Below are 24584 nucleotides of genomic sequence, written 5' to 3'. Positions count from 1 at the left end.
AGCAAAGATCTCCAAGATGAGTAATTACAAGACATCCCGTGAACTGGTTTAGGCATTCTGTATCGAAGAAAGGGGAACTTATGGAACAAGCACATCATCTATTATCACTTTAAAAATTAAAATAATTCGTTAGATAATATCTAGTGAGACATGCGTGTAGCTTACCTCGCTACCGCTTTGCATTTCCCTCGCACGCACATGTACCTCATTTCGCTTGTGGCATATATTCACAGCAACCATAGTTCTGCATAAAGAAAGCAACAAAATTCCTATAAAGAAAGGTGTTATGTAAGGAGACACTATCTATCTAACACTATGCACAGCTTGCTTAGAAAAAGTATTCAGAGACTTGGAATGGGAGCAGTTAGGGATAAGGGTAAATGGAGAATACCTCAGTATTCTGCGATTTGCTGTTGAAATTGCTTTCCTAACCAACTCGGCTGATGAACTGCAAATAATGATTGATGACCTAGACAGGAAAAGTAGAAAAGTAGGCTTGAAAATCAATATGCAGAAGACTAAGGTAATGTCCAACAGCCTCGGGAAGGAACAGCAGTTCACATTAGGTAGCTAAGTACTGGAAGTAGTAGGCGAATATGTCTACTTAGGACAGGTAGTAACCGCGGATACGGACCATGAAAGGGAAATAACAAGGAGAATAAAACTGGGATAGAGCGCATTTGGCATGCCCTCCCAGATTATGACTAGCAGCTTACCGGTATCGCTCAAAAGGAAAGTATACAACAGCAGCCTCTCACCTGTACTTACCTACGCGGCTGAAAACTGGAAGCTAACAAAGGGGGTTCTACTTAAGTTGAGGACAACCCAGAGGGCTATGGAAAGAAAAATGGTAGGATAACGTTAAGGGATAGGAAACGTGCAGAGTGGGTCAGAGAAATAACTCAAGTCACTGACATTCTAATGTAAATCAAGAAGAAGAAATGGGCATGGGCAGGACATGTAGTGTGAAGAGAGCATAACCGATGGTCGCTTAGGGTAACAAACTGGGTTCCAAGGGAAGGAAAGCGTAGCAGGGGGCGGCAGAAAGTTAGGTGGGCGGATGAGGTTAAGAAGTTAGCAGGGGTCAAGTGGGTGCAGCTAGCACAGTACCGGGTTAATTCTAGAAATATGGGAGAGGCCTTCGCCCTGTAGTGGGTATAGTCAGGCTGATGATGATGATGATGATGATGATGATGGTTATGATGATGTCCGCTTACAATAAACAGTTTCAAATTGTGCATGTCCTGTTTATTTCCTGCCTGCTGTGTCCTGCGCGTCGTTTAGTATTTTATGCAGTTTGACTTAGCAAAGGAGAAGGATTCAGTTCTGTTTATCGGGAGTTTTTTGCCTGGCTGTGAATAGTCGCTGCGCTCATTCTTATGTAATTTTGCATAAAAGATGAAAATAGCGCTAATCACTATTTTATTTTCAGGTGTGTTATATATGTTTCACGCACTCTTTTTTCTACTAAATAGTATCGTAAAACTATTTAGTAGAAAAAATACTGCTAAGGCGCAGCGTAATACTGCTAAGGCGCAGCGGTGGCGTAGCGGTGGAACATCCGCCTCGCATGCAAGAGGACCGGGGTTCAAATCCCGGTGCCGCGCAATTCTCCACCGGATGACAAAAAAAAAAACAAGAAAAAAAATCCGCGTGTCGATGGAATTGCATATACAGGTTTGGGGTGCGACCTGATGCCGGTGAACACCTCCGGCAACGCACTCCCTCACCAGAACAGGAGTTGGCCACCCTGGTGCAGTAATTGGCCACAACCTCCTATGATAAGCTCCATAAAACCCCGGACCACGGCGGCGATCAGACCTGTGACGCAGCAAGGGGTGCTAAGAAAGCCTAGCTCCGCTGGACAGGCCGCCATTGGAAAGTGACCCTGGCAACGTTTAATGCTAGAACCCTAGCTAGTGAAGCTAGTTTAGCAGTGCTGTTAGAGGAACTAGAGGGCATGAAATGGGATGTCATAGGGCTTAGTGAGGTTAGGAGGCCGAATGAGGCATATACTTTACTGAAGGATGGGCATGTACTGTGTTATCGAGGTTTACCAGAGAGGCGACAACTAGGAGTAGGTTTCCTTGTCAATAAGTATATAGCGGGTAATATAGATGGATTCTATAATATTAATTGGAGGGTGGCAGGCCTCGTAATTAGGCTTAATAAGCGGTATAAACTGAAGGTTGTACAGGCCTATGCACCTACATGTGGTTATGATGACCAGGCAGTTCAAAGCTTCTATGAAGATGTAGAATCGGCAATGCGAAAAGTAAAGACGCAGTATACTGTACTAATGGGCGACTTCAATGCCAAGGTAGGTAAAAAACAGGCAGGAGACAAGGCAGTAGGTGAATATGGCATTGGTTCTAGGAATAGCAGGGGGGAGTTACTAGCTGAGTTTGCAGAGCGCAATAACTTGCGAATCATGAATACCTTCTTCAGCAAACGGAAGAACCGAAAATGGACATGGAAAAGTCCTAACGGAGAGACTAAAAATGAAATCGACTTCATAATGTGTTCAACCCTCGCCATTGTGCAGGACGTAGAGGTAATCGGGAAAGTTCGATGTAGTGACCACAGGCTGGTGAGGTCCCGAATTAGCCTAAATCTGAAGAAGGAACGCAATAGATTAGTAAGAAAGAAACCCATCAACGAATTAGTGGTGAGGAGGAGGGCAGAAGAGTTCAGGATCTCGCTACAGAATAGGTATTCAGCTCTAACTGAGGATGGCGACATTACCCTAGAGGCAAGGAAGAATAATTTCAGAGATATCATTACTGAGTGCGCGGTAGAAGTAGGCGGTAGGATAGTTAGAGAGGATACCGGTAAGCTGTCTAAGGAGACGAAAGATTTGATTAAGAAACGGCAGAGTATGAAAGCTTCCAATCCAACAGACCAGATCGAATTGGCCGAGGTATCAAAGCTAATCAATAAGCGCAAGGTGGCCGATATAAGGAAGTATAACATGGAGAAAATTGGGCATGCTGTAAAGAACGGGGGAAGCCTTAAAGCGGTAAAGAAGAAATTGGGCATAGGCAAAAACCAGATGTATGCGATAAGGGACAAGGCGGGCAACGTCATTACTAATATGGACAAGATAGTCAAAGTAGCAGAGGAGTTCTATACAGATCTCTACAGTAGCCAAAGTAGTCAGGACCGCAATGAGATTGGCGGTAGGGAAAAACAGTCAGACGTTCCACCAGTGACGAAGGACGAGGTCAAGAAAGCACTAGAAACTATGAAAAGGGGGAAATCAGCCGGAGAGGATCAGATAACTACAGATTTGCTGAAGGACGGGGGATATATCGTGCTAGAAAAACTGGCCACCCTGTATACGCAGTGCCTGATGTAATCGACGGTACCGGAAGCATGGAAGAATGCAAACATTATCCTCATTCACAAGAAAGGGGACTCTAAGGACCTTAAAAATTACAGACCAATCAGCTTACTGTCTGTTACGTATAAGGTATTTACTAAGGTAATCGCTAATAGAGTCAGGACAACCTTAGACTGCAATCAAGCAAAGGATCAAGCAGGGTTTCGGAAACGGTACTCTACTATCGATCATATCCATACCATCAATCAGGTGATAGAAAAATGCTCGGAATATAACCAGCCCTTATACATAGCATTCATTGATTACGAAAAAGCATTTGACTCAGTTGAAACCTCGGCGGTGATGCAGGCATTGAGAAATCAGGGGGTAGACTAGCCGTACATGAAAGTGCTGGAAGATATATATAGTGGCTGCACAGCAACCATAGTTCTACATAAAGAAAGCAACAAAATTCCCATAAAGAAAGGTGTTAGGCAAGGAGACACAATCTCCGTAGTACTATTCCCAGCTTGTTTAGAGGAAGTATTCAGAGACTTGGAATGGGAGCAGTTAGGGATAAGGGTAGATGGAGAATACCTCAGTAATCTGCGATTTGCTGATGACATTGCCTTGCTAAGCAACTCGGGAGATGAACTGCAAATAATTATTGATGACCTAGACAGGAAAAGTAGAAAGGTAGGCCTGCAAATCAATATGCAGAAGACTAAGGTAATGTTCAACAGCCTCGGGAAGGAACAGAAGTTTACATTAGGTAGCGAAATACTGGAAGTAGTAGGCGAATATATCTACTTAGGACAGGTAGTAACCGCAGATCCGGACCATAAAAAGGAAATAACAAGAAGAATAAGATTGGGATGGAGGGCATTTGGCAAGCACTCGCAGATTATGACTAGCAGCTTACCGGTATCACTCAAGAGGAAAGTATACAACAGTTGCATCTTGTCTGTACTCACCTATGGGGCTGAAACGTGGAGGCTAACCAAGAGAGTTCTACTTAAGTTGAGAACAACCCAGAGGGCTATGGAACGAAAAATGATAGGAGTAACATTAAGAGATAGAAAGCGTGCGGGTCAGAGAAATAATTCAAGTTAACGACATTCTAGTGGAAATTAAGAAGAAGAAATGGACATGGGCAGGACATGTAGTGCGAAGAGAGGATAACCGATGGTCGCTGAGGGTAACAAACTGGATTCCAAGGGAAGGAAAGCGTAGCAGGGGGCGGCAGAAAGTTAGGTGGGCGGATGAGATTAAGAAGTTCGCAGGGGTCAAGTGGATGCAGCTAGCACAGAACCGGGTTAAGTGGAGAAATATGAGAGAGGCCTTCGCCCTGCAGTGGGTATATTCAGGCTGATGATGATGATGATGATGATGATGATGATGATGATGATGAATACTGCTGGTGATAGAAAGGACAGACCGAGCTATCTTGAAAATGTTTTTCCCAAAAAAAGCAATTGAGCATGGCGGTGTTGACCCTGGGGCAAGTACCCTTGGCGGTCCGCGTAGATCGTGAGTGTTCTTGGCCGCACTCTCATTTATTTACGAAGATAAACTTTCAAACTTCAAGTGCGGAAGCCCCTGTGACACTCATACATAGAATCTTCCGCAAGCCGGTAATCGTTCAGCAAAACTCTCTTCTCTCAATCGTGAAAAAATAAATTGCTGACTGTCTGTGGTAAGCCACAAAAGGGAAGGAACATAGCCAAAAATAATACATGCTAGCTGCACGGCAAAATAGGCAGAAATGTGTCTATTTTTTGCATGCTTTTGTCACATTATTCCGAGACAGGCGATTCTCTCCCATTATGTTTTGTGCTAAAGTTGTAATTATTTGCTGTTCATCAAGGGGATGTCGACTGTTATGCCGAAGTCAAAAAAACGTTTTTGATTCGCACTCACCTTCCCCCTGCCCTTCCTGTCAGAGAGAGAGGAAACAACAATGGCAGCTTGATTTTGTTGTAACCTCATCGGCAGCACTTTCTCTCCCATATTTCAACATGATAGAGGTTTTTTCCGTACCTCAACCACATCAAACGATCAGGTGTCATCCATTACGTCTAATCCTGTGATCAAGCCAGGAGATTTGTGTAAATTGATAAACGTTGCACGCGAGCAGGAATGCGAAATCGTGTAATAGTTATTTTTTACCCCTGTTAAGGTGCGATTTTCAGGGCGTTCAAGGTTTGAGACTGGACCTTGACAAAAATGGAAAAATTAAGCGAGAGAATTTCTTCCATACCACAACTTTTACAAGTTAGCAGAAACAAGCTTCGCGTTTAAGTGCCTTCATTTAAAATGAACGTCAACCAATTTTAATACCCCACTCCATAAAAGAAATATCACAAGACAGAGATAACCACACTGAATCATTACGAGAGTCATATTCTGTACGGTCAACGACCGTGGCGAAGATGGCTGCGTCGACAGCGAGTAGAAAGACTCTAGAAACGAGATAAATTCCCGAGTCCGCATATTGCTTTCTCCAGAGAAAAGGGAATGAAGCACGCAAAGAAGAGTAAGAAAACGGCCGGTTATTGTTTTTCTTTTACTCTTCCCTCGTTGCGTCTTTATTTACTAGGCGTGGCAGTGAATCTGGCAGCGTTACGGACCAATGCGCGCCCACGAGTGGAATGTGGCAGCGGCGGGGAACCCCATCGTGACACGCAGTGCCGAAAGGGGACGACGACGAAAGCTTTTTTCGTGAATCGCGCTTTCGAAAGCGCGCCACTCGAGAAGCGCCGGAAATGGCGCGAAACATGATAAGGTGCCCGCACAGATGGCTCGGCCGGGTCGCCTTTGTCTCCTCTTGCGAAAGGGCGCAGCGCGGACTGACCGTCGAAATAAACACGAGCGCCTTCTCGTAGGGGCCGGAGCCAGGGCCTTCAAATGCTCCACTACGAGCCTGTGCGACGTTTTCTATTGCCCTTTCTATCTTTCGTCTCGTTCTATAGAGTCCACGTAACTCACCTTTCCTTCTTTTCCTTTTTATTTACGTGCTCTCTATTTGTTTTATTTGTATCGTGTTCTCATTGGGCGCATTGTCGACGATTCAAGCGTCCTTTTCGAGCCAGATCTCAGGGTCCTTCACCGGTCTTCATGGAAGGTCTGACGTCGTAACGCGACTACGCGGCTTTAACGCGTGTGTGCAGATCCTCGAGATGGAAGCAACATCAGCCGCACAGCAGCGGTCATTTTTGGTATACTTGTTCTTGCGTAAAGGCTCTGGGAATTTCGCAACAAGGATGGGCTGCCCAGATAAACGCAGGATACTTGAATCCGTCTGTTGCTCTTAGGCGGCGAAAGTTTCAGATAGCGAGCGTGGAGCTGTTTGAAGTAGAGCTCTAATCTCGGGGACTCGCTGTCTGAGACATGGAGGCTCTTTCTCGTCACTTGGCTGATTCTTCTTCGTATATTTTCCAAACTGTTCTTTAACGACGCGGACTCTGTACACTCGGCGGTTGAAACACTGGCTCCGATTTCGCACGGCATGATAACTGCAAGGGAATAAAACTCGGCTTCCAGAAATCGCGCTAGCACAGACTTCCAAGAAATGAAGATAAAATGCCCGCATTCTGCTATCTGCGTGTTTGTGCCGCAGCGGCTACAGTTTTCATCAGCCGGTTTCGCGTTAAAAAAAAAAAAAAAAAAAAAAAAAGGTAATCATGACAGTAAAGCTCACGAAGACAGTTTCACTTGCAGCTTACTCGAGGTCTGTGAACTGTTCTGGGCACTTTCTTCTAGCTTCCCTCTAGAGAAGGACAACAGCAGATGCTCCATCTTCGCGAGAGCAATCAAGTCACTTAAATCATCATGTTCGTGGTATTAATAAACGTTTGTAAAACGTTATAACAGTTAAAAACCTTCACGAGTATACGATGAATTAGTGACGACATAACGTAGATTTTACACACACAAACACACCAAAAAGAGCCATATGTATGCCAAAAAGCATGCTTCTTTGTTATTGAATGTCCTCCAATCATCGCGCCTGCCCTGAGTACCACAGAACGTATTCTTTATATCCATCTTTCCTCTCCTTTTCTGTCTAGATATGTATCTCGTTTCCGCATATCTATACTTCTCTAAGAGCGTCACCTCTTGACTGCTTTGACAACTGCTGTTCAAGCAGGTTAAATCATGCTTGGCTTTGATTGTCTGTTAGCATGGATTGGAGCTTTTTGATCCTATATTTCTGCGGAGGCAGTGAGCTATAGAAGGAAAGGACCGGCTCGAGGACATTCCCTATGTCCTGTCAGAATTTGTTGATTATTTATAGTGTTTCCTGCTCAGCTTCATCGTTATGCGATAGTAAATACTCCCGAGGTAAATAAACCCCCCCTCGTGTGACTCATATGTAATGTGGAATATATGACTCATATTATGACGTATGCGAAGCCAGGCTACTAACTCGGGTTGCACAGACGCGTTAGCACTAACACATAAAGGAAATACCTTAAGATGCAGCGACGTTAACGCCAGCGATTGCAATCGTGGTTAAGGCAGTTTCCTAGTCATGGCACACGTAATTATAAGGCGTAATCCTAAGTGAGACTAATTGCTGCTGGGAAACGTACTTTTAATTAAAAACTAGACAAGGCGTATAACGGCATGCTTAATTAAGGCGCAGTGGGAGATTTTTGTTGACGATGACGACCGGCCTGGATGACGCAAGTGTCCTTCTCTATGCCCGTATTTATTACCAATGAAGCAGGATATTAAGAAGTAATTCTTACAAGAAAACACGCTATTTGTGATAACTTGCATAATTAGTGCCAAGCCGCGTGGTTTGGATGCTTGCACAACACTCTGAATAGCTTTAATTATTTCTCTCTGAACACATCGTTTAGGCGTCCCCGTCGATTAAACTTTAACGCGTACAAATATTTATGCAGTTTTACGCAACGTCTCTACAAAATATTGAGTGAAGCACGTGGGCAAACGGAATGAAACGCAGGGGGCTTTATTGTCTTTTTAAACTTTCTTTTTTAGCTTTAACCTTCTCGCTTTAGCTCGTATCGGAGGGCAATATATTGTTGCAGGTTTTGTTTAGTGGTGGTTGCATGTGGATAGACCTCCTCTTTTGAGGACACGTTAAACCCAAATATACAGTTAAACATAAATGCTTTCTTCTGTCACCGATACCTTAAAGAGTGCTGTTGTAGTCCAGTTACTAGAACGTCGCAAGAAAAAACAAATAAAAAAAAACGCGGAAACGACAAGTGTTCTCTTCTTGTCTCTGTCCAGTGGTTACTGTGGTTTTGTTCCTTAGGATGTCAGCAGCATGTGCTGTATCGCAGAGTCGGCGAATGCTTGTAAATACATATTTGTAAATTTTTTTCCTATGTTTACCGTTCAAGAGGTACTCGGGCTATTGAGCACACTGCCGTGGAGAGTCTAATTTCGGCAACCCGTGGTTTCTTAAAGTGTACTTAGCCAGCACAAGACACAGGCACTTTTCGTTTCAGTTCATTCAAAAGACGGTCACCACAGCCGCTATATAACCTGTGCTTTGCTCATTAGTTGAACCCCGAACCACTGAGCCACCGCAAAAACCCTTGCGGTTATGTAATTCGCATCTTGCATTGTAGGTAATTTATGAAAACCACAGCCCTAAGACCGTGCGTTCAAAAGCGTATGCCTCATTGCCGAAAGGAAGCATGTGAAATATCTCAAGCGTACATTTTGTAATTCGCTGTCTTAGTAAATATTACTGTGGTCGCGCAGGAGTTAGGACGCTCGACATTGAACAAGGGTACAATCCCAACCACGGCGTCCACTGTTCAGCAAAGGCAGCTGTGTACTATCCAATATCAGTGCACATTAAAATAATGGCAGTGACATAGCTCGGCTACGCCAGTATATACGTAGCGTTAGGCTGCTACACGACGGAGGCGCACAGCTGAGCACACGCCGGCGCCAGTGCGTCTGCCGCGACTAAGATGTCACTCCTCTGAAATGCTCAGACCTGCGAGGTGCGCGCACGGGCAGCGCCAGACATGGCTACTACTACAGTTCCTCAATAAAAACGTATTTAGCATGGAGGAAGGAAAGAACTCAGGAGATGCCCTGAATTCACTTTTTTGAAGCCGGTGCGGCCGCGCCTCGACCGGACGCTGCAATGTGTCTCCTCCTCCTTTACCCTCAGCATTTTATATCTCCGCGACGCTCACGAACCTTTGCCCGCCGGGATGGCACAGTGGTTACGGCGCTCGACTACTGTTCCCAAGGACGCGGGATCGAATCCCGGCCTCGGCGGCCGCTTTTCGCTGGAGGCGAAAAGCAAGGCGCCCGTGTGCTATGCGATGTCAGTGCACGTTAAAGAACCCCAGGTGGTCGAAATTTCCGGAGTCCTCCACTACGGCGTCTCTCATAGCCTGAGTCACTTTGGGACGTTAAACTCAACCATAGCCTCCTTTATACACTCTGTGCCTGTCAACTCCGCGCTCCGCGGCCGTCGCCGCCGCTCCTCCTCCGTTGACAAGTTACGCCGCTGGCTGCCGTGAGATGGCGACAGCGACGTAGGGTGACCCTCGCCAGGCGAGTGCCGGGTGCGCCGTGTTGCAAAGCGGTCCGGATAACCACGCGCGGCCGCTGTCTCACTGTTTCGTGGACTGTTCTGCTGTGTGCAAAGTCATGCTTCTACTTTTCTCTGCCTTTGGGTGCTGCAGGAATACAGCATTGCACCAACTGGTAAGTGCCAGCTCTGCTTCGTCCTTCCGGCGATCGCTGCGTAGTATTCAGCTGCTTTGAGGCTTGTAAAAAATATGGACAGCACCAATGTGTTTATAAGACGTCAATACTGCAATAGTAATGTTAGATGTGCACCTGTGCTTTCTGGACTGCAATGCTAATTGCTTCCTTGCCTAGCTCGTCTGCGTAGTGTGTTAGTGTGCTCCTGCGAAGCTTTTTTTTTTTGCAGTATACGCTAATTACGAAAATTTGTGATAAAATAGAAACACAAGATTTACCTATTGTGAAGATGACTACTTTAAAGTGAGTTATACCAAATCTTGCAAAGCCTATATTAGTTTCCCTTCTCGCACTCAACCGCCTTAAGGCCTGTGAGAAATAATGACAGCACCAGAAGTGTGTTTATTACGCGTCAGTAAGGTAATAATAATAATAATAAATATGCACGTGTATTTTCTGGACTGCGATGCGAACTTCCTCCCTGGTTAGCTCCTCTGTGTGGTATGTTACATGTGCTCCAGCGCAGTATTTTTTGTTTTGCTAACTGCGAAATTCTGCGAAAAAAAATAAAAACACGAGCTTTGCCTATTGTGAAGATTATTTTGGAGTGATCGAAACAGAAAGATACAACGCGTATATTTGTCTTTCCTTGTTTACCTAGTAAAGAAAAAAAAAACGTTTGTACGACGCGCTGAATCATTGAAAGTAACAGCTGATACCAAACTGTTCTCCTTGCAGATCTCAATGGCATACTGCGATGCAGTTGTTCCAATCATCTGTAAATCAAGCTGGCTTTTGAAGTGCTATCAGTGACAGCAGTCACCGTGAACATTTTTCCCTAGTTGTGGCAGCTATTCATCGCACCACTTCTACATGGTACTCTTGAAGCACAATTGCTGTTGTGAAATGTGTAAATAAATGCTGGTGCCTTTCTTCTTAAATTTTGTTTTATTGCAGCGTGGACTAGCATTGTAATTTTTCTATTACCATTGGTGCTAGCGGAGCAGTCATGCAGTTTTTCGAGCCATGCGCAATTTCTTGAAACTGCCTGACATAAAATGTCATATAGCGTTGGTGTTACTGCCTAACAAGTATCATGATCACTTGTTATGCTTAGTGGATGTCGGCCTTACAAGTAAATATGCTGAATATGGACGACTCATGCTTAGGAACAGTTATCCCGCTAGCGAATAACTGCGCTCCCGCCCCGCGCCGACTTTCGTACCCGTGCGACCCGTGCGCCTCGACGCCTACGTCCGCGGCGCCCTCAGCGAGGGGACCGCGCAACTTTACTCGGCGGCGCCGCTCCATTGTTCGCGCGGCGCGTTGACAGGTACAGAGTATAAAGGAGGCTATGACTCAACAAACCAACCAACATCGGGCCCTTAGCGCACGTTAAAGATCCCCACGTGGTCGAAATTATTCCGTAAATAACTCCGTAGCCCTCCACTACGGCTCCTCTTTCTCTCTTTCTACTTTAACTCCAACTTTTCTCCCTTCCCTTACGGCGCGGTTCAGGTGTCTACAGACTCAAGTGTGACAGATACTGCGCCTTTCCCTTCCTGTGAACCAATTATTATTATTATTAGCCTTCAACTACTGCTCCTCTTTCTCTCCACTTTCACTCCCAGCTTCCTCCCTTCCCTTATGGCGCAGTTAAGGTGTCCATAGAAAACAAGGGAGACAGTTACGCGCCTTTCCCTTCCTGTAAATCAATCACTCAACCTCGGGCCCTTAGCAAAGCTGTTGCTGGTGGCCCGAGTTTTCATAGCAACAGCAATGCCGTGGCTGATGGCCCGACTAGGCTAACCCTAAAATTTGACGTCACTTCCGCCACGCTTTCTCCAATGCATTGGGAATGGCAAGGGCCTTTACTAAGTTGTTCCCTTTCTCCATGGTGACTCTACTACTACGCAATAGAAGCCCACAGATGGGCACACGCGCCGGCACCAGTGTGTCGGCCGGGGCTTTTTAACTTTTGAATTTTTTTTTTCAAATTGCAACAATAACATAAGCTACCAATATCTTTCCTGGAAGTTGTTCCCCTTTAGGTTGCATCATGAGATGTTTTTATTTCTTAATAACCACAAAACCAGCCGTGAACACAGCCACGAGACAACAGCATGACAACGTTAACACTATTTCATTATTTTCACCGTAATCATTTCCTGCCTTTAGTTAGTGTATGTTACCGTTAGGTTGCGTTCAGACACACATATCGGTAACAATCGCTGTTCCCGCTCACAGGCAACCAGTGACGAGAAAGAAGTTGCGGGACCCTACCGTTGAGGAGATGGAATAACGCGGGGCAAAAAAGACGTGAATATTCTGGAATGCGCAGACCGGCGAGGAGCGCGCGCGGCGGTGGTGGAGCGCGTGGATCCGGAGCGCCAACTGCGTGCCGTCTGACGTCACTGCTCCTCCCTCTTGCGCAGCCCGGCTCTCCAGGAACCCCGTGAAACTGCTCAACCTCAGCCAGTGTAGCGCCCCGCCGGGGTGGTGCAGTGGTGAGACGCCCGACTACTGTGCCGGAGTACCTGGGCTCGAACCCGACCTCGGCGGCTGCGTTTCGATGAAGGCGAAACGAAGAGGCGTCGTGTGCTGTGCGATGTCATCGCACATTAAAGATCCCCAAGTGGTCGAAATTACTCCGTAGCCCTTCACTACGGCTCCTCTTTCTCTCTTTCCACTTTCACTACCACCTTCCTCCATTCCCCAACGGCGTGGTTGAGGTGTCAACAAAAGACAAGTGAGACAGTTACCGCGCCTTCCCCTTCCTATAAACGAATCAGCCAGTGTAGCTATACTGCAAAATTTCCGGAGCCCTCCACTGCGGTGTTCTTCCTAGTCTGAGTCTCTTCGGGACGTCCAGTTCTGTAAACCAAACCAACCCGCTTTTACAGCGCCAGGAAAAACACTAACAAGCAAAACTGTTTAATTGGCAACAGTGAATCTAAATTTGGTAACTGCTTCGTAGTTGCTCCCCAGGTGGTCGAAATTACTCCGTAGCCCTGCGCGCCGCGGAGGATGAAGGGGACAAAAGTATTCCTTCTCTTCCGAGGATGAGTAACCCAAACGGATTGCTCGATAGCGCCGCGTTTCCCTCTTCCCTCGCCGGGCGCAGGAGCGCACCGCTAGACGTTGCAGACGCGACGCTCATTAGCCGAAAAAGGACAAAGGGCAAGATGCGCCGAGATCGGCGGGAACCGGCTACCGCCGGAGAGAGACGACAGCGAGCCGCGACAACGGAAGGACGCAAGGTAAATACCTCCCCGCTATATTTCTTTGTTGTCGCCATCTTGCCCTTCGAAGTGTCAGGCCCCATCCAAAAGGATAGGGTCGCTAGCAAGACCTTCACAAGCGTTCTTTTTGGGAAAACCCAATAAACATCTGGTTCCTTCCTGTCTTTCCTTACGGTGCGGTTGAGTTGTCCAGAGAAAACACGTGAGACAGTTACCGTGCCTTTTCCTTCCTATAAATCAATCAATCAGGCAGCGGAGATGCCTGATTGATTGATTTATAGGAAGGAAAAGGCACGGTAACTGTCTCACGTGTTTTCTCTGGACAACTCAACCGCACCGTAAGGGAAGACAGGAAGGAACCAGATGTTTATTGGGTTTTCCCAAAAAGAACTCTCTTTCCACTTTCACTCCCCTTCATCCCTTCTCTTACGGCGCGGTTCAGGTGTCCACATAGCAAGTGTGACAGATACTGCGCCTTTCCCTTCCTATGAACCAATTATATAGGCAGCGGAGATGGCTCAGCTGCAGAGCCAGTAACAGGCCCGTGAATTTTCTTTTCCTGATTTATGTACTTATAGGAAGGGAAAGGCGCGGTAACTGGCTCATTTGTTTTCTGTGGACACCGCAACCGCGTCGTAAGGGAAAGGAGGAAGGTGGGAGTGAAAGTGGAAAGAGAGAAAAGGGAGCCATACTGAAGGGCTACGGGATAATTTCGACCACCTGGGGATCTTTAACGTGCGCTTCGTTTTTACTGATTTTTACTGATTCATTTATAGGAAGGGAAAAGCGCGGTAACTGCCTCACTTGTTTTCTGTGGACACCTCAACCGCGCCGACTTCGTTTCCTTCTTCCTACAGCCGCAACAACATCCCACCTCGACCAATCAGAACGCCGCAAAAGCGGACACATTTTGTCCACGAGGTGCTGAAGGGTGGCTGATCCTGGCCCTGATGGGGCTGGTACAAATTGGTCACTGCCGCTTACGGCGCGGGGAGAAATTTTCTTGGAGGGAGATTAAAGCGGAGAGGTCAGAGGGAGGGATGTTCTGGAGGAGGAGCTGCAGGGCGTTCCGCTTCGCGTGGAAACCACATCACTTCCACTGCGAAAAATTAAGGCGTGAGGGGTGTCTGGCCGCCTCCCGCCCTTCCCTTACGGCGCGGTTGAGGTGTCCACAGAAAACAAGTGAGACAGTTACCGCGCCTTTTTCTTCCTATATACATCAATCAATCTCTTCTGTCGGCACGAGGCAGCGGAGGTGGCTCAGCTACAGAGCCAGTCGCAGGCCCGTGCATTTTCTTTTCCTTCTTGCTACAGCCACAACAACAACAACAACAACAACAAAAGTGAGAAAACAATCGGACATTGTCTTTTATTTTTTTGTTTTCTAGATTTTTTCTTTACTACTCGTTGTATGCGCCGTACTACCGTTATTTGGTCCGTTTTCCTCCAAGAACCTGTAAATCCAAGACCACTGTAAGTGACCTACGGGCACAACGGATTAGCGCGGGAAGTCGGGGAAAGTATGTGACTATAAGCCCAGCTCCTATTTGTTCTCAGCATGAGTGAACGCAGGTGGTGCGCAGACAGGAGGGCACTGCTACGCGCGAGGTGCGTTCATCATCATCATCATCATCATCATCATCATCATCATCAGCCTGATTATACCCACTGCAGGGCGAAGGCCTCTCCCATATTTCTCCACTTAACCCGGTCCTGTGCTAGCTGCATCCACTTGACCCCTGCGAACTTCTTAATCTCATCCGCCCACCTAACTTTCTGCCGCCGTTACGGTAGCTGAATGACAGGCAGTGAGCCTCCGAAGAGGTAGACATGACAGCACTGTGCACACTAGCTTGAGCGCGCCGTCTGAACCCCGCAGTCGCAGGTGAGACGCACATTCACGCGGACACCTGATGGAATGCGGTGGCGAGCGCCAAACAAAAGCGCAGCACTCCTGGCGACAGGCGAACCCTGACAGGACCGTTGACCGCTCTTTTCTTTTTCCTTTTTTATCGCGAAAGTAATAGTACTCTAGGTTTCGAGCCTTCATCGTAGCGCGGCGGTAGCCACGTACGTCTTCACCACGTGAAGCTGTGACGTCACCCCCCCCCCCCCCCCCCCCTGTTACACTAGGGTGAGAGCTGGGCTACCAACTCAAGCGGTCGGCGTAGCGCGGCGGTAGCCACGTCTTACCCACGCGACGCTGTGACGCCACAACCCACTTGGCACAAAAGTGAAAGATGGGCTCCCAACTCAAGCGGTTGGCGTTGCGCGGTCAGAGCAGTAGCTGCCAACTTTGGTCTCTCGTTTCACATGGGACAGTTATGTCAGAATCAGCCTGCTAGGACCTTGGCATTCACGTTACCCCTATAGGACACTAACGTACGTTCATACGGCTTGGTTAAAGCGGGGCTTTATATATGGGCTGAGGAAGAAGAAAAAGAGAAGAACGCTGGGTCACACGCAGCTAATGCTTTCGCTCAATATTTGGTTCAGCAGCCTTGAACTCCTGTCATTTTTTTTTTTTTTTGATAGCAACGGTACTCTTTTTAGAAAAAGAGAAGAAGAACGCTCGGTCACACGCAGCTAATGCTTTCGCTCAATATTTGGTTCAGCAGCGTTGAACTCCTGTCATTTTTTTTTTTTTGGTAGCAACGGTACTCATTGACTCTAACGTTGCAACGGCTAGGTGAACGGCCAGGTGTACCGCGGAATGCAGGAAGGACGCGTTACCATAGAAGTTTTGCTTTCCTTTTTTATGCGAAGCATATTGCTAGAGGTAAACCACAGCCCTTCGTGACGGTTACACGTCGTGCAAAGAATGTGGAATGCTACGTCACACCACGTGATACGCTAACGTCACGACAGAGGAGTGACGGGGGTGCAGCTCGCGCCGTCGGCTGCGGTTGCACGCCGTGCGGACCACGTGGTATGGTGACGTCACACCACGTGATACGCTGACGTCACGACAGAGGAGAGACGGGGGTCCAGCTCGCGCCGTCGGCTGCGGTTGCACGCCGTGCACGTCGGTGTTCTAAGAGCTTTTGCTTTGCGTACATATTCGCGTAGTGGCAATCGAGTATCGTTGGCCTGGGGGACGACATGTTCGTTGTGCGTGTCGGTAACACAGTTAGATTAGAGATGAACGAGTCATGCTATTACCTAGTTTTATGCGATGGGAAAACATTGTGCATTCCAAGTTTAAACCATGTAAAAGGACGTGTAACCAAGGAAAGAAAAGTTTAGCCAAGTGTAACCATGGAAAGCCGAGTTTAGCAATCAATATGCTTCGCATCTGACCAGGCTTAACCAAGCTAAGCCTCAGTCATTTTTTTTAGGGAGAGAGAGTTTAGTCCTCTTAAAGTTGAAGTGGGAGCTGTACATCACTACGAACCAATTAGGTTGAGGTTTGTTGTGATTGGACGTTGTGTAAATTAGGGCTGGACTTCAGGGGGTTAAAACCGAGCCCGAGGACCCAGTCCGGCGTTCTGGGCTAGTTTTAGATGCTCTGAATCTTCGGCTATGCCGAGGGGGGAATATTTCCCAGTTAGCCAGTTCCACCTTGCATCTCTGTTATAAATGTTGTTGTTGCGAATACTGGGTGTATAAATATTCAGGTATTCTTCTTGCAAACTCCTGTCTTCAAGAATTCAATACATACCGTCGCCGACGGGGCGCCTCTGGCGCATGGAACCTCCGCTGCAACTCGTATACCATCTCTGACCCACTAACTTACTACTGAGCTATCCGTATCTTCCAAGCCTGAATATAAGAAAAAAATGTGCAGTTACAGGTACTTGTGTACACTTTATTTGCATCAGTCAGCGAAACCGGTGTCAACCATTGCATCTCGTGTATTTATCGTTATTTGGTACTACACACCATCAAAAAACGGCTGTGGCCTTCTGGCGGGGAGCGTGGGCTTGCTAGTTTTGTTACTCCGTCACTAAATCTTCATGTTACTGGAGATGAGGAACAAAAACGCATCCAGGTATATTTTATCTTTCAATGGCAAAAGGATAGGTATACGAAATGTAATGCAAGCCCTTGCCCACGGCGCTTCTTGCTACAGGTACGGTATTGTCCAATGCAAAATAATTTTTCACTTTCAAGATCAAGTAACCAGCAACGTGAAGCGCAACGTGGTTAAGCGAAGAGCCTAGCCAGTTAGTCTTCTGTAGTTATTTTCAATTTTAATTAATTCGTCGATAAACCCACGCAAAACAGGTACGCGTTTATTAAAAGAAGAAAGGACTATTCACTCATTTTATTGATGCACAAACCAAAACCGACCGTCGACGTTTCACAACAAAGAAGTGTACTAGATCGCGTTCTCTCGATTACCCTTTGACCGTCACGTTTCCCTCTGTTTTCACTTTCATGAGGGACGCTTTTGGGGTTAGACCTGCTCAGCGACGTCTTTAGCTTGAATGTTGCTTACAGATGCGCTACATGGTGTTGCACTTACCAGATGAAATAAATTCTACCTTTATCCAAACACCGATGGGGCCAGTGAACTTGATGCAGTGCCGATGCAGCACCTAGCTACCACAATGTTTTCCTTCAGCAAACGAGAAAAATTGAGCAAACGAGAAAAATTGACGATGGCGCTGCCTTTTTGGCAAGTTGAATATGCAAACAGCGAAAGAGGAGTTAGAAAGCAAACAACTGAAGAGCATACCGAGGAGTGAGACGTAGAAGCGTGAATCCTCCAGCCGCATGTTTTTTTTTTTTTTTTTTGTAGCGATCGAGGAACGCAAATTCGAAGCGACCGACGGAGACGGACAGTTTGTTGTGTTGTCCCTGGGGCGCTTACGCATTCTGTTCGAAGATCGCGCATCAAAAATTGATCCACGCGTCCAAAAGGCTGCTCCTCACCGCATCGGCATTGACAGGCGAAGAGACAGGCTCTAGTAAATAAACAAACAAGCACACGATGAAAAAACGAAAGATGAGCACGACCGCCGAAGCGAATTCATGTCAGTATATCAAGATCAGACCACGGAAAACATTCAAAACGTGAAATAAAAAATGTGGAGAACAGGGAATCCTTAGAGGAACATAAACAGACGGGACTAACATACGCGCATGCGAGCGCTTTTTTTTTTTTTTTTCTGCGGCGCAGTGTCGGAGTCTTGAGGCTTTCATTATATTTGTTTATTACACTTTTACATTGGCCGCATCCATCCAGCCAGGCTGAAGCTCATGTGCTTTTTTTCGCTACTGTCCGAGCAAATGCGTTCACCGCGATCACGGTTACCGCGTATTTGGGGATTCGTAACTCCTTTGGGCAGCGCGTTGCTTGTGTTACCTCTTTTCGTTTTTCTCTCGATGGTGTTTTCTTTCAACCCAGTCCGGTGTCTTCACTAACTTTTTTCTCATGTTTATTCGCTTCTGTCACTCTGGCCGTTGTTGACCGTTCTTAATCTGGCCCGCTGGGTAGCTCCTGACCTCATAAACATCAAGGCAGCAGCATAAATAGATTAAAGGGAAGCCGAAAGAGAGAAGGGGAGGGGAGCACCGGCGCGGATAGGAGCCGAACGAGCGGAGGGGTTCCGACGTCGTGAGGCGGTGCTTCTTGGAGACGCGTAAATGCGTCGTGACATTCTCTCAGGTCGTGAAGAGGTACTTCGATGGTTGTCGTGGCGGGCGACGACCGTGCCTGAAGCGACGCGCACTTGATGGTGACAGTGAAGCCGCAGTCAGCCGTGGTGCCTCTTTAGCGCAGATGCTCTCCGCATTGCCCTGTTGCGGTGCGACGACATCGAACACCGAGGCTGAACGAGCCGCGGCGACAGTGTGTTGAACATGACGACGTCGCTCTCGCTGGCGTTTTGCAGTTCATTTCAGGTTATGCCTAAGGTAATCTTGCTGGCGTTCGTTGCAAGCACAGAAACGTCAGCGCTTTGTTTGCATACGGAGAAATGGAGGGGGAGAACTGAAAGGAAAACCTCCGGGTTACTTGTAGCTTAACCGTACTACACATATTGATCCATACTTTCATGTCCGGTATTTTTGATTTGGCATGTTTCTCTCTCCGGGCGCTGACGCGTTACAGTTGTTTCCTAGGTAGGTTACACACTATTTGCATAGCGGTTGCAGACATAAATGAAGTATGAGTAAAATGTCGGAGTTTGTGAAAAAGGCTTCTCTGAAATAGGTTGTACGATTAGAATCTGCTTTAACTAAAAAGGTGGAATACATTTCTTCCAGCTTCCAACACTCTCTCCCTATTACGCTCCCCTTGATTTCATCGTTGTTCTACACTAGGCTTAAATATAAAACAGCAAACATATAAATATGGCTTTCACCAACAACTTTCATATTTAATATTTCAGAATAGAGAAGGATTGAATAGTATTTGCGAAGATTTTGGCATCTTACGCTCTCCATACAGGTTCAATACCTTAGAAAGAGCTTACAGGTTTGATTTCGTATTCTGTGCTCTTTCTTTTAGCATGGATGCCAAATTCTCGTTTGTGGACCATATAATTACACAATATTTAATAAACCCTTTTGAGATCATTCTTTTCGGAAGAAAGAAGAGACACGGAAGAAGACACTTCTTGTTTGCGACATCAGGCTGTCACGCAACACCCCAGAGAAGTTGGATAGCACGTGACTTCCCTTGCACGTTTACATCATCCCTTTCGATATTTTGGCGTGTTATTGAAATTATTGGCTCTAATTGTTTAAGTAATTATTCCACTTCCACCAATTTTATTTCAAAAAGATTTCTTTCATCCTCTATCTAATGTAACCACTTCTGTATATATACCTTGTTTCGTCCGAACGTAAGCCTGCCGACAAACTTCTGCGACACTGCCTTGGAAACATACCTGACCTCTAATTGACCCAACTGTCTTTAATTACTTAACTTTTATCCCCTCATGCGCTAAATCTTTTATTCGGGAAGATATTTTCACCTTCTATCTAGTGCAACCGTTCGTTTTTTTAGAACTCATTTCGCTCGAGCGTAATCCTGCCGACAATCTTATTGTGGCACAACGTACCCCACGTCTCACAGACTTATTCGCTCTAATTAATTAACTGATCACCCTGAATGCACAGAAATTTTCCTGAACGAGATCTTTTTGTCTTCTATTTAGTGCAACCATCCGTGTTTGTTCCCATTCGTTTCATCCAAATTTAATTCTGCTGCTGGTTACACGACATACCCGACGTCTGATTGACTTAATTGGTTTTAATTATGTACCTAATCTTTCTTTACGCAACCTGGCCAAACACTTCTGGTAACACGACCTTGAAAACATACCCACTTAATGATTATGCATTAATAATAATTGGTTTGCAGGAAAAGAAAGACAATGTATCTATCACAATTGTTTCAGTGGACACCGGTACCACACCGTAAGGGAAGGCAGGAAAGAAAGAGGGGGGGGGGGGGGGGGGCAAGGAGATGTGTGGCTGCTCCTAGCCCTGCTAGGAGAGCGGAGGGAGGTGGTGAAGGGTGGCTGTTCCCTACCATACGAGGCTGGGACAGTAGGTCAAAGCCACTTGCGGCGGGGCAAAAGAAAGTCCTTGAAGAGCAATCCTCCGCATAGCACTAGAGATAATCTTCCGTTGTTCTTGACTTGAAGTGCTCTTCATGATAGACTTCCAGTAGAACTCTGCGACGTTTGGTGGTGGGGGATGAGGAAATGTGGGGCATGTAAGAAGGATGTGTATGACGTGTCCTGGTTTGCCTCAGAGTCTGCGTGATGAGGAAAACTGGTCTGGGTATCGGGCATGCAGAAGTGTAGGGTATGGAGCCGTCCGAGTCTGCAAACTTCGCCAGTGTACGGCCTGTGCTATGGTGAGAGAGGGGCCGGGGGTGTATATTCCCTTCGTTTGTCCCGATAGTACAAGAGAATATCACGGAAAAAGAGAAGGCGCTCCCCGGCCTGTAGAGAGGGCTTCGTTTTACTAGCCCGGAATGTAAGACCTCGGGCTAGGGAATTAACCACTTCGTTGCCAAGGAGGCCGGCATGTGCTGGCGTCCAAATGAGGCTTATTGTGTGCCGGTGCTGCCAGAAGCGTAATATGCTAGCAGAGGTGCGGGATATATAGCCGTTGGCATAACTTAGAATCGCAGATTTGGAGTCAGAGATAATTTTTGGGGCAGATGTAGAGAGGAGAGCAAGCGCGATGGCTGCCTCTTCTGCCTCTGTGGTAGAATTGGTGATTATAGAGCTGGAAGTAAGCAGCTTTGCTTGATTGTCGGCTACAGCCAGGACCATTCGGGAGCCTGACGTATATTCTGCTGCGTCCACGTAGACCACCTCTTGGTCCTCGCTATATTGTCTGTGAAGCCCTGACTATTCTGCGGCCCTGGTCTCGCTCAGGGTGCATGTTCTGAGGGATTGGAGGTATGATGAGATTAGAGCGGAGGTTAGGAGAAAGGGGTACACCATCAATGGGGTGTGTAACTGGGCTTAGGTTTAAGTGTGATAATAAGGTGCGGCCAGCCGCCGAGTTGGATAGGCGGGCTATTTGTGCCGTTAATGTAGCTAAGTTCCTCGAAAGTATTGTGTACACCGAGGTTTAAGAAGTCGGGCACTAGATGTGCTGGGGGAGGTCGTATAGCTGTTTTCGTGCAACTTCGTAGAAGCGCGTTCACACAGTCTCTTTTCTTTTTGTTTGAAGGGGAGGTATGGGAAAGCATTGTGGCACGGCTTAAAATGTAAGCCTGGGTGAGGCGAATTGTGTTTCGCTCGCTTAAGCCTGCCTGGCGGTTGGCTATGCAACGAATCAGTCGGGCGGTCTGCTGACATTTTGTATGGAGAGTCTTTATGACTTCTCCGTGTGCACCATGTGAGTGAAGAACTAGATCAAGCACATGGATTTTGGATAGTAGTAGGATCGAATGGGCATTTAGCTTAAGGAAAATAGGCGCACTGCCTGATTCGTATTGCTGAGGGCGGTAGAGAGAGTTCTGATTTTGAAAGGGAACAAGTTAGGTCATGTTCCTTTACATAGGTCTCGATGGTGTTTAGTGCCAGTTGTAGCTGTTCCTCTATTTCGGCATCACTGCCGCGGTTAGCCCAGACAGTTACGTCAAAGGCGTAGAGGCTGAAATGAATGTTGGGTATTTGAGCTAATGTTTAGAGTAGGTGAAGAAGTGCTATGTTGAAGAGTATAGGGGAGAGAACGGCGCCCTGGGGAATACCTCGTGCACCTAGCGTGATCTCCGGAAAGCAGCGGTCGCCAAGGTAAGTATGTCTGTGCGCCGGCTGAGGAAGTCTCGGACGTAATAATACAACCTGGCGCAGACTCCTAGGGTTGTCAGATTCTGAACGATTGCTGAATGTGTAACATTATCAGATTCGCCAGATCCACACCTAGGATGGCTTGTGTCATAGGTTCGATAGTCGAGAATGTGATGTTTTAGCTGTAAGAACACATACTGTGTAGAAAGGCCTGGACGAAATCTGAACGTCCAGGTGGGCATAAGATTTTTGCCTTCTTGATATTGACAAATTCTAGTCTGGAGTACTTGTTGTGGCTGTAGGAAGAAGAAAAAGAAAATGCATGGGCCTGCTACGGGCTCTGTAGCCGAGCCACCTCCGCTGCTCCATTATTTTGCTTACAGAAGAGGTGAAAGAGATGGGCCTAAGGTTTGAAATTTGCAGAGGTTTCCCAGGTTTCGGTATAAACACAACTTTGGCCTCTTTCTATTGCGGCTGGAGGGTTCCCCATTGCCAGCACGATAGTTAAAGTATTCTCTAAGGGCGACAACACATTGGGGAATCGAGATTCTGGAGTTCCTTATTATGTACTCTATCTGGACCGGGGGCTGAAGATGTGCGAAGCCTCTGACACTAAGCCTGCACCTCTGATACCGTGATGGGTTGGTCGAGGAAGTCGTTAGGAGCCCTGAATAGTCGGGGTGTGGTACAGAAGAGTACTTGGAGAAGTAATGATCTCGTAGTTCTTTGAGAAGTTCCGGTGAAGGTGTATCGCAAGTATGTATTAGTCTGTCGAGGTTGTCTCGTTGGGTCGACCTCGGCGGCTGCGTTTCGATGGAGGCGAAACGAAGAGGCGTCCGTGTGCTGTGCGATCTCAGCGCATGTTAAAGATCCTTAGGTGGTCGAGTGAGTGAGTGGGTGAAAACTTTATTGAATATTTCAAGGGTTTCGCGGTTGTGAAGTCTCCGTCGTCTTCTCTGGCGCTGGCGACTTGAGGCTTCTCGTCAGCAAGGGTGGGCTCCTATTCCAAGGCTCCACTGAGTCGTGCTGCATCAGTCGAAATTACTCCGCAGCCCTCCACTACGGCTCCTCTTTCTCTCTTTCCACTTTCAATCCCACCTCCCTCCCTTCCCTTACGGCGCGATTGAGGTGCCCACAGAAAACAAGTGAGACTGTTACCGCGTCTTTCCCTTCCTATAAATCAATCAATCTCGTTGGGTAGTTCTACTCTTACTGGAGTCTATTAAGTGCCTAAGAAGGTTCCAAGTGTGGGATATACCCATATTTCTATTTAAATTGTTGCATAGCGATTCCCAATTTTGTTGTGAAAGAGTCGCTGCATGCGTCTCTATCTCTCCGTTAAGATGGGCTAGGCGGCATCTAAGTGTCGGGTTTCAAGGCTGTTGTTTGCAGCGTCGTTCTAGGCTGCCTGTAGCCTAGAACTGCCCAAGTGTCGCTTGGGCAGTCATCTGGTAGGGGCAAGATAGTGATTGCATATCGTTGTGTAGATTTTTGGAGCATTCGGTGATGTAATTAATGGGGGCGTAGACGTGGGCTGCTCTACACGTTCGGAAATAATTCCCTTCGTGAAAGTTGAACGTCTGGGAGGCCTACAGGGCAGCTAAATGTTTAGAACAATTTCTATAATGTAATGATCACTTCCTATTTTCCCTTCTGTATTGCACCAGCCCTTATACATAGCATTTATTGATTACGAAAAGGCATTTGACTCAGTTGAAACCTCGGCGGTAATGCAAGCATTGCGAAATCAGGGGGTAGACGAGCCGTACGTGAAAGTGCTGGAAGATATATATAGTGGCTGCACAGCAACCATAGTTCTACATAAAGAAAGTAACAAAATTCCCATAAAGAACGGTGTTAGGCAAGGAGACACAATCTCCCCGGCACTATTCATAGCTTGTTTAGAGGAAGTATTCAGAGACTTGGAATGGGAGCAGTTAGGGATAAGGGTAGATGGAGAATACCTCAGTAATCTGCGACTTGCTGATGATATTGCCTTGCTAAGCAACTCGGGGGATGGACTGCAAATAATGATTGATGACCTAGACAGGAAAAGTAGAAAGTTAGGCTTGAAAATCAATATGCAGAAGACTAAGGTAA

This window comes from Amblyomma maculatum, chromosome 2, assembly GCF_055883805.1.
Source record: "Amblyomma maculatum isolate TAMU_Amacu chromosome 2, ASM5588380v1, whole genome shotgun sequence".
NCBI lineage: Eukaryota > Metazoa > Arthropoda > Arachnida > Ixodida > Ixodidae > Amblyomma > Amblyomma maculatum.
The sequence above is the reverse complement of the archived record's forward strand: the minus strand, read 5'-3'. Positions refer to the sequence as shown.